The 16,454-nt window shown below is 38.6% G+C and overlaps 1 protein-coding gene across 3 annotated transcripts in view; it reads right to left on the bottom strand.

The window, feature by feature from the left end:
* Positions 1–16,454, bottom strand: part of TBL1X (transducin beta like 1 X-linked) — a 202,879-nt gene that overhangs the window by 129,900 nt on the left and 56,525 nt on the right. For 2 of the 3 annotated variants that reach the window (XM_042866869.1, XM_042866871.1), the window contains exon 2: positions 9,966–10,043. The gene's annotated coding sequence lies outside the window, so the exon portion shown is untranslated. The remainder of the gene's footprint in view (positions 1–9,965; positions 10,044–16,454) is intronic. The other variant, XM_042866870.1, reaches the window with a different exon arrangement.

Genomic DNA, 16,454 nt, shown 5'->3' with positions numbered 1-16,454 from the left:
CAGCGGAATCTTTCATGTAACCCACTTTCCTTCCAGTTAGTACAGCTTAACAAGTGTAGGTTGAACATACAAGCAGGCCAACTCAAGGTGGTCACTCATGCTCATGCAGTGCTTTCAGTTTTCTCTTGGGTATACAGTCAGACTTTGCTATACCAGTCTCATGAAGCTTTGGTGGTCCTGTGCCTTCCAAATATTTGCCAACAATTAAATAGTACTTATAAACAATACAGTCCAGCTGCAGAACTGCTTATATCTCAGTAAAATAAAGAGCCGTTATATATAAACTCCAGATATATACAGATGGATACATATGTACATAGGATACAGAGAGAATGTTAAATGGAGCAGATATAAACAAATGATATAAAAAGATATAAACCGATGCTACGTTATTATAAGCCAGTTATTTATGTAGATTTATTTTAAAATATGTCTGATTGCATTCATAGCACTGATGAAGAGAACAGTAATGCACTAAACATCATTAAACACTTAGACTAAAATTCCCCTTTGATCATCCCCTCACAGGCACTTTGTTTCTGTTTTACCACCCAGGAAACGAATAACCATGTGACCTTATGGTCAGAAAATTCTTACTCTGATACGAGAACAAATGAAACAATTTCCAAAAGCAGGGGTCTCTCCCAGGCACAGTCCTACTTTCAGCTCTCCCACCTCAGACTGGCACTAATTTAAATTAGAGACTGGTAGCTTTAGCACTTCAGTTGCTATCAATTACCATTACATCATGTAAAGCACTCCCTGAAGAAATCAAGAACCAAGCTGCTTATGGAAATAGCACAAAAACCACACCAGGAATGAAACAGAAGCCAGCATACAGCAGAGATGTAACCAGCCCCTCTGCAAGTAAGGAGGAAAACAAGAAAAGGTTTAAGTGGGCAGCTGCATTCTGCATCAGCAGAATTACAGCCATTTCTGCCAGTGGTTTTAAGGTGCACGCAGAGGTCATTGTCCTCTATAGATTGGACTACTGTGAAGCCAATGCTTCATAACCATAGCAAGGAAGCAACTGGATGCCAGACTGCCTTAAAACAGCTGAGGAGAAATGGAAGAAGCCAGAACGATGCTGACCGTGATGCAACTTCAGAGGATGCACAGCACCTTACTTTACACCCATCTAGCCCATGAAAACTTTGCAGTGTTCCTAAAATCATTAAAACCCACTAAAACACCCACTTAAACACACATTATTATTATTATTATTATTTTCCCTATCCTAACCCAGGGAAATAGTGAGAGGCAATGAGATTGCGGCCACTTAAACATGATGTATGTAACCAAGAACACAAGGTCGTGAAGCCTCAGTTGTAACAGCAATCTCGCATTGTTGACAAAGCCTTGCATTTATGTCTGTTCTTGGTAGTCCACCAAAATAACTTTTGCCCAGGTACAAAATATTTTGCTTTCAGGATATTTAACCCAGTTCCTATGATCCATCGTTTAAGGCTGACTTGCTAAACTGAGGAGCCAGCCAAAGTCATTCAGGGACCACCTTACTGCAAGGGTAGGTATAAGATAGGCCTCCTGGCATCCTTCCACCTACAATTTCCTACTGCTATTACACTGATGATTCAAATCTAATTTTAACAAGCAAGCAAACCTTCTGCTGTCAGCAACCATTGTTCCAAGACAGAAGGAAAATACTTTAAGCACATTTTCTTGCTTTTCAACATCTGCATTCTTGTACTGCTTTTGTTCCTGGAGAGGGGCACGGAAAAGGGAAATTAAGGAAGCACTTCCCAAGGTAAGGGAGGTAAGATATTAGTGCCGTCACTTTGCACTTCCTAAACAAGCCTATTTTGTTGTTGTTGTTCAAACAATCTTTGGGCAGGAGATGACCTTTATTAACTCAAGAACTAATGCTTTTACAAGTCTGAAAATCTCGCTGCAGAAACAAAGGAAGTTTCAAAAACACAACACACTTTATGCTTAAAAATAAACACTTTCTCACATCTTTTGGTAAAATTAAGTTTGACACAGTCACCTTATTCCTTTAATAACCAATTACATGCAACTTTCCACAGCTAAGTTTGTGTATAAATGAAATTTCTCCTCATAAGAGAACAGAAAAAGCGAAATAATTTACATATGCTTTTGTGTATTTTCAGATTCCTTTCAGAAACAAAGTCAATGTGGAATAGTGAAGAGCTGGGTTCCTTAGCTGCACAACAAAGTCCTATCTAATATGCACTGGCAGTGAAAAATTGGACGGGACAAAGACAGTCACTGAACATAATCCTGAAGGCCACAGTAGAACCTTCTTTCTACCATAACCTAAACATGGTTCCAATCACCAAGGGTAAGACAACAACATGCACTGAAAAGTCCTCTGGACAAGAAAATGCAAGTGATGTAGCCTAATGTTTATATCATATGATTTTAACACCTTAAAACAGGAAACTTAAGCTGCCCACATGTCTCCTGACAAATACCATACTGTGATGCTGAAGTAGGTAAGGCACTGCCCTTGCTTAGAATGCATGTTCTAAGTAACAGAAGGTTACAGATATATGGGAAAAGGAAATATTTGATAGCGTTTAACACTGTTACAGAAACTACTACTTGTAACACACTGCCATGTTAGAACTGACAGCATAAGATAAACCAAATGGCATTATTCAAAACATGGGTGATCGACTGTTGTAGCCCTCCTAGACATTATCCTGTCTAGGATCCTGTGCAAGGTGTTCAATTTGATCTCTTTGTTCAAGTTAGTTGCATTTGCATCTGTTCAGCAAGTTATCCATCTGAAAAGGCTATGATTCTTTCATTCCCCCATCTCTCCCAAACTCTGTGGGATTCATTCTCCTACAGAATTATCACCATAAATAAAGTGTTGCATTTAGAGTGCCAGTAATATAGCCAGCCAATTCCAGGTTGATGAAAAAAACATATATATATATATATAAAAAAAATATATATACACACACACACACACAAATATATTTATATATGTATAAAACCTCCACAAAACAGTAACCATTTTTCCCAATTCCCTATGTGCAACATTAATGCCAAACATTAAGTAAACTTCAAACATTGGTCAGCACATACTGGGCTCTAAACTAAGTGGTCTGTATGTCACATCTGCCATAAGCAGTCTGTATGTTCTACTTGCCATAACAGAAGCACTTAACAAAAGGCATTAGAGAGGTACTTTAGGAGCAGGGCAATTTACTCAATTATTTCTTCAGGGTTTTGTACGGTACTACTGTGTTTTGACTGTTCTCTATTAAAATATGACCAACATTCTCAACTATACAGTCAGCATATATATATATATGTACATAGCCCTTATCATTAACTGAAAGATTCTAAGCAGCATGAAGACCAAAAGAGACTGCTATTAGCTAACTGAATTTGGGGTAGTTTTTCTCAATTTCAAGATTTTACAAATTGTAAAGAGCTACTGACAGAATAAAAACAAAAATCTGTTTCCTGTTTGAATTCTATCATCTATTTCCAATGCATCTTTTCATTTCTGTACCTTCCAAACATAAGTTTCTCATCTTGTAAGTCTCCACATGGTTATTACCAGATGATGACCAACAACCAGTTTCAGCCTCTAGGTGATACATTGGATTATACCCATTTCTTACCAGGAAAATGAACTCCTCCAGAGCTCCCAAACTCTTTCCCAGTATGTCCAGCCTGCAATAACAAGTGCAGAACCTCCACCCTACATACATCCTAGTTAAATATCATTCAAACCATATGGATATTAAGAACACACCATTTAATTGTTGTCTTGCAATTATATACAAAAAAAAAAAAAATTTGCTTTTAGCAGCATCAACAAGTGGTAGACTTAGACATCAGCTGTACAATGACAGCAGTGCACCCTGAGGTGACAACTTCTGAAGGAGCTTTAGATATTGTGGGTTCACACAGGTCACTATACTATTCCTCACTGCCATCTCTGTAACTGAGTGGTGTACCACGAAATAACAAACTGCAGAGCACGGTAAGACAACTAGTTATCTGAAATTGCTTGGGGATCTGGAATAGGGGAAAGTTAGAAAAAAAAAAAAATGCTGGCATTTATCTCAAAACAAGAAAGTTCAGAAGTGCCCAGTGCGGCTTTTTCCAGTGACTACAAGCAGAGTTAGGAACTGCTGAGTTTGCTTGCAAATCCAGACAGCGTTTTTGGGACAGGACAGCTGTCTGCAAAACTGAGCAATTCCTTAAAATATTACTATCACACAGTACCAGGACATCTGGTTTCAAAGCAAAAAATCTCAATTCACTGCTCTCCTTGTCACCAGGCTACTTGGGGTTTGGTATTTAGTAGTGACTAGATAGGTTAGATGATGCAGAGAGAAATCTGTACAGGGAGAAAATGGGACAGTAACACAGGGGAGGGGGAGTGGTAATAAATTTACAAACATCCGAAGGAAGAACGTGCACAACCAAAAAAAGGAAGCCACTCACTATCAGATATGGAGAGTCAGTAGTACAGGGATGGATGCCTTTTTCCAAATGGAAAATATTGAGCGACTCAGTAGGAGAGCTTTTCTGGAGAGGAAAATAACAGCAAATGCACTGGTAGGAACAATCCTGTACCAGCAAGAAGGAAGGCCTCAGATGATGTGTAATACCAGTTCCCAGTTAGCCTATCTATGCTCCGTGCCTACTATAACTGAGATATATTGCCCAAAAATTTGAACTCCCTTTTAATATAACACTAATGCCCTTTATTACTGATTTTAACAGGCTTTAATGGGAGGAAGCATACATTCAATTATTTTATTACATGCTTTGAATATAAATGGAGAGCATCTGCACAGTAGTTTACATCTTCCATCCTCACCCTCTTATAGAAACAGAACAGACGTTTCAGAACTGAAAGAGGCTTTCCCCACCCCTCACTGCTTTCTTGGCTGGTTTGCTGAGATCTATATATCCAGTCTAATTATTTTGATTCCCATTTCCAACCCTATCAGTGGTGCAGTGGTGCAAGAAATCAAAGTGCCAGTCTCCTGAATGTGTTAGAACCTCAAAGCTAACAGCTCATTTGCAGAGGCATCACTGTGTGGCCCAAAGCCGCTGTCAGCATACAATTTATGTTCAGCTTTCTGGATGCGACTCGAGAGGGTTTTCCCAGTGTATCAATACCAAGCATTTCATATAGCATTTCAGATATGCTACAGCTTGTTGCATCATTTTGTTCTGTCACAACATAACTGATTCTAACAAACACCCACAATGCTTCAGTTTACATTCTGTCTGTTTTAAAACACTCAAGTCCTTCCTCTTTATTACATTTTGCCTTTGTTTTCATAGAAGGAAAAACAACAGGATCACATAAGCTTATCTTCTCCTAAGTGATCAGAAGCTGGAGTCAGCAATACTCCTGCCAAAACACTCTTTCCTCTCTCGCCGGAGGAGGGATTTTAAGTTGCTCGCTATCTGAAGTCCCACAGGGGTCCTCTCCCTGACGATACACTTTCCCCCTCTTGAATTACAATCTTACTTAAATTACTAATGGCTCAGCGACACCAAAATATTGCCATTCATTTCCACAGCTTCTGCAAATATGGTAACATGATTTGTGTTCAAATGTAAGCGTCACCATTTCGCTTTTTATTATGAATATCATATGTTTGGCAACCTGTCTGACCTTCCTTATGATGATGAATGCTGCAGCAAACAATTTGCTGTATCTTTAAAGAAACGGCCAATTCAATTACATTCTGCCAGAAGCTTTCAAATCCCTCTCTGCCAAACGTCTTTGCTATATCCTGCCACAGACAGCCCATTTGTATTCCAGCACAGTAGGACACTTGTTTTATTGAAGCATACAGTTCTAGTTAGGTACTATCAACAGAGCACTATTTCAGTTCTCCAGCTCTCTGTTCCTTTCTACCCCCTCTAGCCTCGGTTATTAGGATTTTCAATTTTACTGACCAAACGTGTATGCGTTACTAATTACATGCCTGAAATCTAGTAGTTATCGACTGCTACAACAAAATACATTAGTGACCAATTACAGGAGTTCTTGGCAGCAATGGGTATCATTTTAGTGGATTTAATCATTGCACTTAAAGCGAAGCTTGAGATTCCCTTTGAGATTACCACTAATTGCTTCTGCTTTCCTAGTTACTGCATGAGCTGCTCTGCAAAAAGATGCTTTTTAAATTCCAAAAAGCAGCAAACAGATCAAGCATCCTGTAATGAGTCCTCCTCAATAAAGGCACAGCGTAAATTCATCCATACCACAATGCTAATCTCCCCCACGTATCTCCCTTGTTATCCTTTCCTTTTCAATTCTTGTTACTTGTGCAAACAGCAATACAGCTGCAGTGCTGTTCACATGAAGCACCTGTTACTGTAGACACGCAAGCATTTCTTTAAACAGTTACTGAGAATGTTAAACCTATTTAAATATATTATATATATATATAAAAATATATATATATATATTTATATATATCTATCATTTTTCCCTTCCCTCCTGTATTTGAAGAGAAGACAGCACTCATTATTATAGTTTCAAACAGAACGTTTCTATGTTCTTAGACCTTTAGGAAGAGGGACAAAACAAAATGAACAGGTAAAATACTTGGTGACATTGTGCATGCAAAATGCCATCACAGGCTTTTCACTTTCCAGGAATCCCCAGTAACAGTCCTCCTCCAAAGGTGTTTGTACTCTAACATATTATTCTTTAAAAGCCCATGACTCCCTCCAGATCCCCACTAGTGATGAATTATCTGGTTTACAGGCTCATAAAGCAGAAGCGTCTATGTATTTTAATGCTGAGGCCAACCACAGGACTTTTGTACCTTTCAAATGTAGTGATATACAACTTTCCAAGCACCACTGAAAGGCTGTGACCTCAGGCTTCAGGCAACTGAGACAAGGAGATATCATTTCATTAACGTTTTAGGTCAGGTCAAAATAAGTTGTCTTTCAAAGACAGAGTGCAGGGTAGGGTTGCAACTGCAGTTCTTTCAGCTGGCTGAGAACAAATTATTTAATTAATAAAACCATTTAAATAACTGATTTCCTGTTACTAAGATTTCAGCTGTTGAAGCTTTCCATTACTCAAGCGCCAGGTGCCAGATTGCAAATTGCACATAGGCTTAAACAACCTTCTAGAATTGTAGCATCCTACATCAAGCTCTTTAGATTTCAGCAGATTTTAAGTTGATACAGTTCTAATCAGAAAATTAATTGATCTTTGCGGGAAAAATATTGTAGAGAAAGGGTTTTAGACTTCTAGAGTCATCTTGACTATTCTTCACACAAACAGAATAGCAGAGCACACGGTATCTTTAAAAACTGCCAGAAACATACAATTGGATTTACAAAACTAATAACAATCTCCCTGAAATCGGCTACTAAAAAAAAGCTGGAGAGCTTCATCCTACAGCATCAAGGGGTTCAATCAGCTGGCTTCACTGCAGCCTGCAAACTAAGGTGCAGCACATTACCTAACAACCCCAGAAAAAGAACACGATAAATGCACAGAGATTTGCGTCACTGCCACATTTTTCCTGGTTTCACACCGATACGCAGATTTCCACAAAGCCATAGGTCTTCTCAGAACACAAGGCTTACAAGGCTGCTATACGCACAATGCTTATGAAAACACGTCCAGCTCATTTCCATGCTGATCTGAGAAAAATTTGCCCCAGGGCAGTCCAATTTCTGCTCTTCGTAAAGAAGAATGTAGGTGATGCAGTAAACTACAAATAACTGGTGACACCTACGTTAGAGCAGAGATCAATCCCACATTCATAAAGGAATAGGCTGCACAGTGTAATTGGATTATGGCCATTTGTCACTTCAACCGTTCTTGACTTCTGCCTTTCTCAAACAACAGCTGAGGACAATTTTCAGTTAAAAAGTAACATGAAACTGACACTTCTTCACTGATCTCTTCTTCATTTAGGAGTCACTGATCTGACAAATACCTGAGCTCAGAAGAATGACCACCTTTCTTCTGTATGGGGAAGCTACTTTCTCACATGCACAGCTACAAAATCTACATCGTGATATCAAAAAGATCGCAATTGCACCTGGAGTTCCTAGTGCTACCTTCAGAATGAGAAAACAGGAAGACCACCGAAAAACAAAATATTCTTGAAGTGAACAGCTGAACTTATATAGCACCTAAAATACAAAAGGTCAGGAAATACCTGCCTTTCATCACTGTCAGAAGCAATAGACTAAAATATGCAGAGTAGGACTGATAACACAGGAAATAAATGAAAACATTTGCTATGTGTTAGTACAAAAGTTAAAAGAAGCAAGGCAAAAAAGCTCTCTCAAAGGTCCCTTCTGGATTTAAAACAGAGCTGTTCAGCCAATTTCAACTTAAAAACATGCCATTATCATTTAAGAATACTGAATTTCTGCCCTTTAATAAACCTTACATCTGTCCATGCTCTCCATTGCTGCAACTAAGCACATTAAGTGCAAGTTTGACAAGGCGCGTTATTTGCAGGAACCAGAACCTCAGCAGGAACAACAAATGCACCAGAAAGCAACCAGCTATAATAGTGCCTCAGCCACTACGTGTGATTCAATACCTAACTTAGAAATCGAAAGAATGATTATGCTAAATGAGACTTGATATATTTCCAAATTGTACAATGAATTTGAAGTCCTAGATATATAGCCTGCAAACCCTACTGTAAAAGTACGTATTTACTTCTCTTTAACATCAAAAGCAATGGAAAAACAATCGAAGATATGTCTATATTTTTTTAATCTTCTACTCTACTGCAAAGAGAGAAATGGTGAATGCTACAACAAAATGTAACATACTTTTTTTATGCAGTGACATGACAGATATCAGTTGATGAGTTCATGCATTCAGTACAAGAACAAGATTAAACTACAGAACAGATTCGAAATAGAATGTACTGATAACAAGTTTAGATCAGATTAAGTTGAGAGAATCTCAGCAGAGAAGAAGAGTCTGTAAAATTTAATGTAGATACCAGTTAGAATATTCAACTTACTGAAGCCTTCCAAAACTAAAAATAATTCTTTTAGCATGACAAATGCCTGCAGGAAGAAAGCCTTCAGCTCTGGCAATTGTTTCAGAAAATTCAATTAACTTGCCCATTATTAAAAATAAGTTACCAGTACAAAGAAGTTTCATGCTATGCTGTACATACCTGCTTATTATCATTACATGTCTTCCATATATTGCTACACATATTAATTAATTAATACAACAGAATACCTTTTTGACCTTTGGAATATTTATTCTTACCAAAACAGCGCTGGGATTACCAGGAAAGAAAGCAAGCTGGATAAGTGCTATAACTGAAAAACACTCTTCTTTCCTTGCCTTTTAAGAAACTTGTGTAGGCTGGGTTTGGGATTGTTGGATACTTTCCAGCATCTAGGAAGGCCTGCCACGTGTCCCATCAAAACTGCCAGAGAAAAACACCCCTAGCCAAATCTTAATGGAAGCTAATTCAAGTGAGACAATAGCTTTTGTCTCAAACAACGTGAAATGCACCCTCAACAAGACAACCATACTAGGCCACCATTATAAGGTCTTCTTCTCAGCCTCCATTCTCTGATAACATCACACTTAACAATGCCTCTTTTTAGGACTTCAATCCCACTGAATCTCAGTGCCTCACTGCAATTCCATCTGATGAATCTGGTCACTCAAACTCAGCATTTAGTCTCAGGATAAAGAACTGAAGAGGCATAACACCCGAATACCAGTTTTGTATATAATCTACGTTTAGTTTAATGGAGCCTTTAAGGACAGCAATAAAAAGCACTGAAGGCTGCATTATGCCACATTCCGCTTAGCTAACCCTACTACTTTTAGTATTTTTCTCAATCCAAAAGCCAAAGCACTGTCTCTCTAAACTGCAAAAACTGATATTTTGCAGTTTAGGTGAGAAGATGCTTAAAAACAGTCGTAAGTTTTCACATTTTGTAAAGTTAGTTTTCAGTTCAGCACTTACTTACTCAGGTGCAAGCACAGTCAAACTCCCCAGTTTCTCCGTAGATTTTCCCTTCAGGCCAGTTTTATCCTTCGGTACCTGAGAAAAATGGGAAAACAAAATTAATTTATGTAACTTCTTTTAAATTCATCTCTTGATTATGTTTAATTAAATTAATTAAATTTATCTCTTGATTACCGAAAGTTATCAGCAATTTATACATTTTCTATCAGGACTTTTTCCCCCTCAATTTGCTTGACAAGGAGGAAACTCGAGGCTTTTGTTTTCTATGCAGAAGAGAGTCTTTTATTTCACCAGTTCTATTTTCTTTTTCCCCTCAGACTTAGTACAGCCTTAAATGAAACAGTTCTGTCAGAAACCTCACATAAATCCAACCTCGTAGACGGTGAGATTGCATGATTTAAGTATATTTCATCACTTGTTTTTAGGAGTACAAACGGAAAGAAGCACAGCAATGGCTTTGTTAGACACAGATTGAAGCTATCTTGAAACTGTTAACATGTGAAAGAGGAAAAACCTCCATACTCCATTACCACTTGAAAAATTGAAAGGTTTGTGTACAGGTGCACTGTCACTTCAGGAGGAGCTCAAAACAAAACGTTATTCTACTTTCCCCAGGCACTGCATGAATTAAAGAAACATTTCAAAACATGCTATTCAATCATATGGAGTCAATTTTTGCAGACACATGGAGCTCCAATTAAATAAGTGTAGCTTAGTGACATAAAAGTCCATCTGCACATATTCAAATTTTCCAGAATTAGACCACCTAATTTAGACCAGTCCACTTAACAATTACAGAGCAGAAAAGCAATGCTTTTGATATGACAGAACTGAAGCTATGCTTTTTAAGCAGTAATCACTACCTTGCTTTTGACCATGGTCAGAACACAGCCAAATCAGAAAGAAAACAAAAGATGGAATTAGTTTCCCTAAAACGTAATTAAAATTACATCAACTCACAATAAAATCATTTTTAGCTTTCTCTATCACGCAAGTAAATATATCCTAAAAAATTAAGCAAGATACTCTTTCTTCAAAGAAGAACTTACTAGAAGTCAATGGATATTTCAAAACCAACTATAGCTACAGAATCATAGAATCACCAAGGTTGGAAGAGACCTCCAAGATCATCCAGTCCAACCATCCACCTATCTCCAATACTGCCCACTAAGCCACATACCTCCATACAACATCTGAACATTTCTTGAATGCCTCCAGGGTTGGTGACTCCACCACCTCCCTGGGCAGCCCATCCCAGCACCTGGCCACTCTCTCCCAGAGAGCTTCTCTTTGGTACTGCTATAACAACAGATTGCTTTGCAGTTCTCCACGAGGTGCACCATATGTTTAATCTCCACAGACAGCGAACAAAACTTTTGAATTAAAACTACTGCAAATTTTGATCTCAATCAAAGATTCCTAAAACTTATTTGTCAGAGCACCTAACATTACACAATACTTTTAATTCTCTGGGAAGGTTGTATTCGCCTCTTTAATTAGGTGATGCATCTTTCATTTCTTCTAGGCAGTGAACAGGACAATGTACTACCTGAAGTTTGCAATATCTATCTCCCTGGCTAAACAACTGTCATATATGCTCCTATATGTGCTCCTACAGAAGGGACAATATAGTTCTAAGATCACATAACTTAAAACCATAGCATAATACCCAAGGACAGTCAATTAACAAGCTTCAGACAGCCTTAATTCTTCACTTTCCAGCTGTGCAGTGAATGCTTTTTTGTAACTCTAACAACGTCCTTCAAGTCCACTGCTTTCTGAGCTCGGTTTAATTTCCAGCTCTTATAAAGAAAGAATCAACCAAAAAGGAGAAGTTCCTACTTATTCAGTACATACTCCAAGTGTCGTACAGAACTTGGCCACCTCTCCTTCTCATCCAAAGCTGTACCAGTGTCACTGCCTGGAGCATTTGCAACCACCCCATCACATTCCTTGCCATCAGGTTCAGGCTTCTTGTATTTCTGATCTCAGTCCTGTTACCCCATCCCTTTAGAGTAGCCATTTTGTTCTCATCCACTTCACGCTATTCCCCTCCAACCAAAATCCCATTTCCTGTTAGTTTCTAGCTCTCAAGCACTACCTTTCCTTTTAATCTCAGCATCATCTTTCAGCTTCTGTCCCCTCCACTTACAGATCTGATGGCTCTTTCACACCGCTTTTTACTTTCCAATGGTCTTCCCACTGCTTTACTCTCCATCTCAGCCTTCCGCACTTGCCTCTCACCCTATCAATTTCCAGATTTATTCTCAACAACTAACTCCCTGTCTTACCTGTATTTCCTTTCCTGGCTCCCTACACAGTCTTTTTGATTAGCGTGCCATAGACATGGCTGCTGTGCTGTGTGCTGAACTCACTTCCAATGATGTGCGTTAAAAGAGATCTGTACAAGAGCTTATGTGCAGGAACACTTCATTTGAGGATCCCAGAAGGACTTGGGCAGAAGATAAGCAATGCAGTAGCGCTATCTGTGCAGCAGCAGAATGTTAGGCACTTAAATCCCTTGCCACAGAAACACGTATACAAAATCAGCTTAGATGTCAAAACAGCTATATGAAGGTTTTGTGGACTGCAGGCTCCAGTCTTGAGTTTAGATTAACATCAGCTATAACGTAAGATTAAATATATATATATATATATATATATTTACATATATATATATATATATATATATATATATATATATATATATATATATATATATATATTTAACCCTATCTTCTGTTTTTACAGAGAGCCCAAAGTTAGGCAGTCCAAATATTAATCTAAACTCACTCTACATTGCAGTTAATCCAGATATAGTAGTATTGTGTAATTGTCTTGAAGACAAAAAAAACACAAACCACAAACCCCTTGATTTCACTGAACACAGTAAATACTGGCAGAGGGGTACGTCCTCAGGACCATTAACCAAGAATAACTGCACTTATTCCACTGCAAGAAAGTAGCTGATAGAATATATCCATCAATTTTTTTGTCAGAAAGCACACACATGCACAAAATCAAAGACCTCTTCCTATCCTGTCTCCAAAAGCTCTCCCTTAATTGGGGAAGGGGCTTAAAGGAATTGTCTGAACTTAAGATGATTTCTTACCATAGGGATAGGCTATTTCCTCCAAAATGTAAGACAACAAAGAAAATTAAAAGGCATTCATTTTGACGCATGAGTCTTACTTTTAGCATAGTTTAAGAAATTGGGTTGGCAATATCTGGGTTTGTATCAAAGATTTAGGACTAAATGAACACAAATGTAAGTTGCAGTTTCATTAAGAAGATTTTTGCCACCTTTGAATACACAAAAGTAGTTCTCTGAATTACTTCATGACATCACCAGTATTTGTAACAGGACTCCTTTACAAAGAGGCAACACAGACCTTAATTCAGATTCATATAGGTCACCTGTGCTTCTTGGTATGATTCTTTCCAACATGGTTTACATAAATATCCTAAATATGTCAGATCTCTTACTAATCTGCCCTCCTGTTTTTAGCTTTTCTCTTAAATATTTCCTATCTTATACAACTCCTCTTCCATTCTTCTCCCTGTTTCTTTGCTCCTCTTCCTCTTAATTTCCTCACTGAAATACAACCCAAATTTCAGTGACAAAAGACGACGGTTGCCTTTACACAAAGAATAATCAGTACTTCACAGGGCACAACCTACACACACTGCAAGTGCTACAGCAGCTTTTCCTCAGCTTTTACACAGTTCAGACCAGTGCATCAGAGAGGTGAATGGAAAAGAAAACACTAAATCAGTATGAATGAAAACTTTAATCTTTCACATTACCTCTGTGAGTAGCTTCCTAAGATTTATGATTCTCTTTGCTGTATGTAACCTGCAAGTCAATTGTCTGGATTACAGAAGTTCTGGAAAAAGACAAATCTGGAAGGGTGGCACTGGATTTAAAAGCAGCTCTGTTTCTAATTGCTACCCAGAGCTTATTCTTATCTCTACACTTCTTCTTATTACCCCTATTACTATTCCTCCTCCCCTACTCATTCTAACACACAGGGCAACATCTTCATGGAACACTGCACATGCAGTTTTGCTTCACATTGCTCTGCATTGTCTTGGATTTTTTCCCCCCTGAGGATTCATTTAAAAAATGCAAAACAAAAAAAAAAAAACAAAACATCACCTCATCTTTCCTTCATTGTTTCCCATAATTCCCCATGCTTTCCTTTCTCTGGACACTACAACAATTGGTCACGTTCCTCTTCTGCCTTTCTCTGCCACATCACCATGTCCAGGCTCCTCCTCATCCAAGTGCAGTCCCATTCCTTGCTGGACTACCACCCCAGTCTCTACCCTTGTGCTCTGCTGCGCTCCCAAACAAATGATGGGGTCTGCTCCAAAATCCTCCAACATGCCTTCAAACATTGAGCAGGTCAAGCAAGTGATTCAGTGTAGAAGTGTTCATTCAAACACAAACACAAGAGGAAGGGCAGCCTCACTCTCTTCTGGGGGAAATTTTCAAATACAGCCCTGGGATTAATTTAAGGAACTCTCACAGCCTCTAATAAAACATGAGCCACTGAGTCTTATTCTTCATCTAAAAATCTCAGCCTAAACTGAGCTATGCAAATTTGGTGGAAAACCATGTATCCCTGCTACACTGCTGCTATAGTATCAAGCAATCAGTCAGTAACAGCAAACTTAGTAAGTACAGCTAAATGATTTGATTCTAGAAGGTGTCTGCTAAAGAGGAATTCCCCTCCGTCTTCATTCTTTCAAGAGTGAAATGGAAGTTATCTGAAATAGAATTGGTAGGCTGAAATTACACTTCATATTTAAAAAACAAATTATGAGTAATGTTTACGCACGCAGCAAAAAAGACAGAGCTCCAACAAACATTCTGGGTACCTGATAGATAAAAATTAAGTATAAAAGCAATATCAACAATGAAGGCAATATTTATAAACAAATCACTTGTTTTTTTATTCAGCCACTCTGTGTTAAGTACACTTCAGTGCTGAAAGCGATATCCAAATTATCCTCACCTGACCTCACATGAAACAGGGAAATAAAAACGCTCAGAACACGTGGATCTTGCTGATTCACACTGATAAGCAGCGTAAAGGTACACGTCAGGAGAACATAAGATGGTATTCAGTCACTTCTTCTCAAGAAGGTCTCAAATAGTGACAGCAACAGATTTAATGTCCCAGCTCGGCCACCAGTTATAACCGATCCTGCAAATCCACCACAGACAAGGAAGCAGCACTGCTGTTGCAGTGAGCTACAACCTTGCAAGCAGGCTTCATAACCTAAATAATCCAAAGGCTGTAACTCATACAGAAGTTATTATTATTGCTCACGACCCTAATTTTTATCAAAAGGTTAGCAGTCTAAGTCTCTCTTATTCATCAGTAAGTTCCCGTATATTTGCTAATTAGGGTAACAAGTAGATAAACATCTGTTACAACTGGCAGTAGATGGATGCTTAATTTAAAATAAATAAATAAAAAATAGGTTAAATGACCAAAAAAAAGACAAGTTCAGATTTTGTCTCTGCACACTTTATGGAAACACTCTCCTCCATTTATTTTATCATCTCCCAGCTCATGTTTCCAAGCCCTGAACATCCACAGTGGTACAAGTGTTTCCATTTCAATTCCTGTTGGGTGGGATTTGAAAAAGACACTGGGTTTACACACAGCCAGCCATGCCAGGGAGGCCAGGAAAGACCTGTAGAAAGGCAGGTTCTCCCCACTCATCCCCAGGAGGAAGTCGAGTCCTCCTCACAACAGTAGGGATAGCCGGGGCTCTGCCACAGCTGCATGAGGCAAACAATGGATGGATTCCTGGCCCAGAAATGCATCTCTATCATCATGACAGAAGTGTGAACTGCACCAGTTTAAGTCTTCCATTAGATATTTTCTTTTTGGGTAATAAATAGATTTTCAGCTTAACCACCGCCATCCAAAAATCAGCGCAGCTAACCTAGAAAAGGCTTTCTTATTCGAATAAGAGGATTTCAGTGTTACTGCTGTAGCAATTATAGCCTGGCTTCTGCTGGTTACCTTGCTCACACAAGCAAGCACTAGAACTTTTCAACACATTTAAGCACAAGTGATCTGGGTTTATATGTTGTACAGCCTAAAGCTAATAGATTTAACATTTCTTTGATCCTCAGGTTCCACAGCTCACCGAGATGTGGGAGAGGAAGTGCTGGAGGCCTGCAGTTTCAGCAACCATTAATTATAGGAACTCGTCATAAAGGGCATTGCTAGAAGCCTCAGACCATCTGAAAGTAGTGGAGATAATCCCACGGTTTAAATATAAACAGCACAGTTGCTGTCACAGTGGTCAACAAAAGGCAAGTTCTTGGTGCACTTTCATTCAGACTGATGATCTATAGGTTCTGAACAGAAAAGAACTTTGTCACTGCATAGTGCCCTTCAACCTAAATGTATCGCCTAGGGTGTTTTTCTTAAAGTAAATTATATATCACATTAACTGTCT

This window comes from Lagopus leucura, unplaced genomic scaffold (assembly GCF_019238085.1).
Source record: "Lagopus leucura isolate 7727_CA_CO unplaced genomic scaffold, USGS_WTPT01 Super-Scaffold_100001, whole genome shotgun sequence".
NCBI lineage: Eukaryota > Metazoa > Chordata > Aves > Galliformes > Phasianidae > Lagopus > Lagopus leucura.
This window is presented reverse-complemented; position numbering and strand designations above follow the sequence as displayed.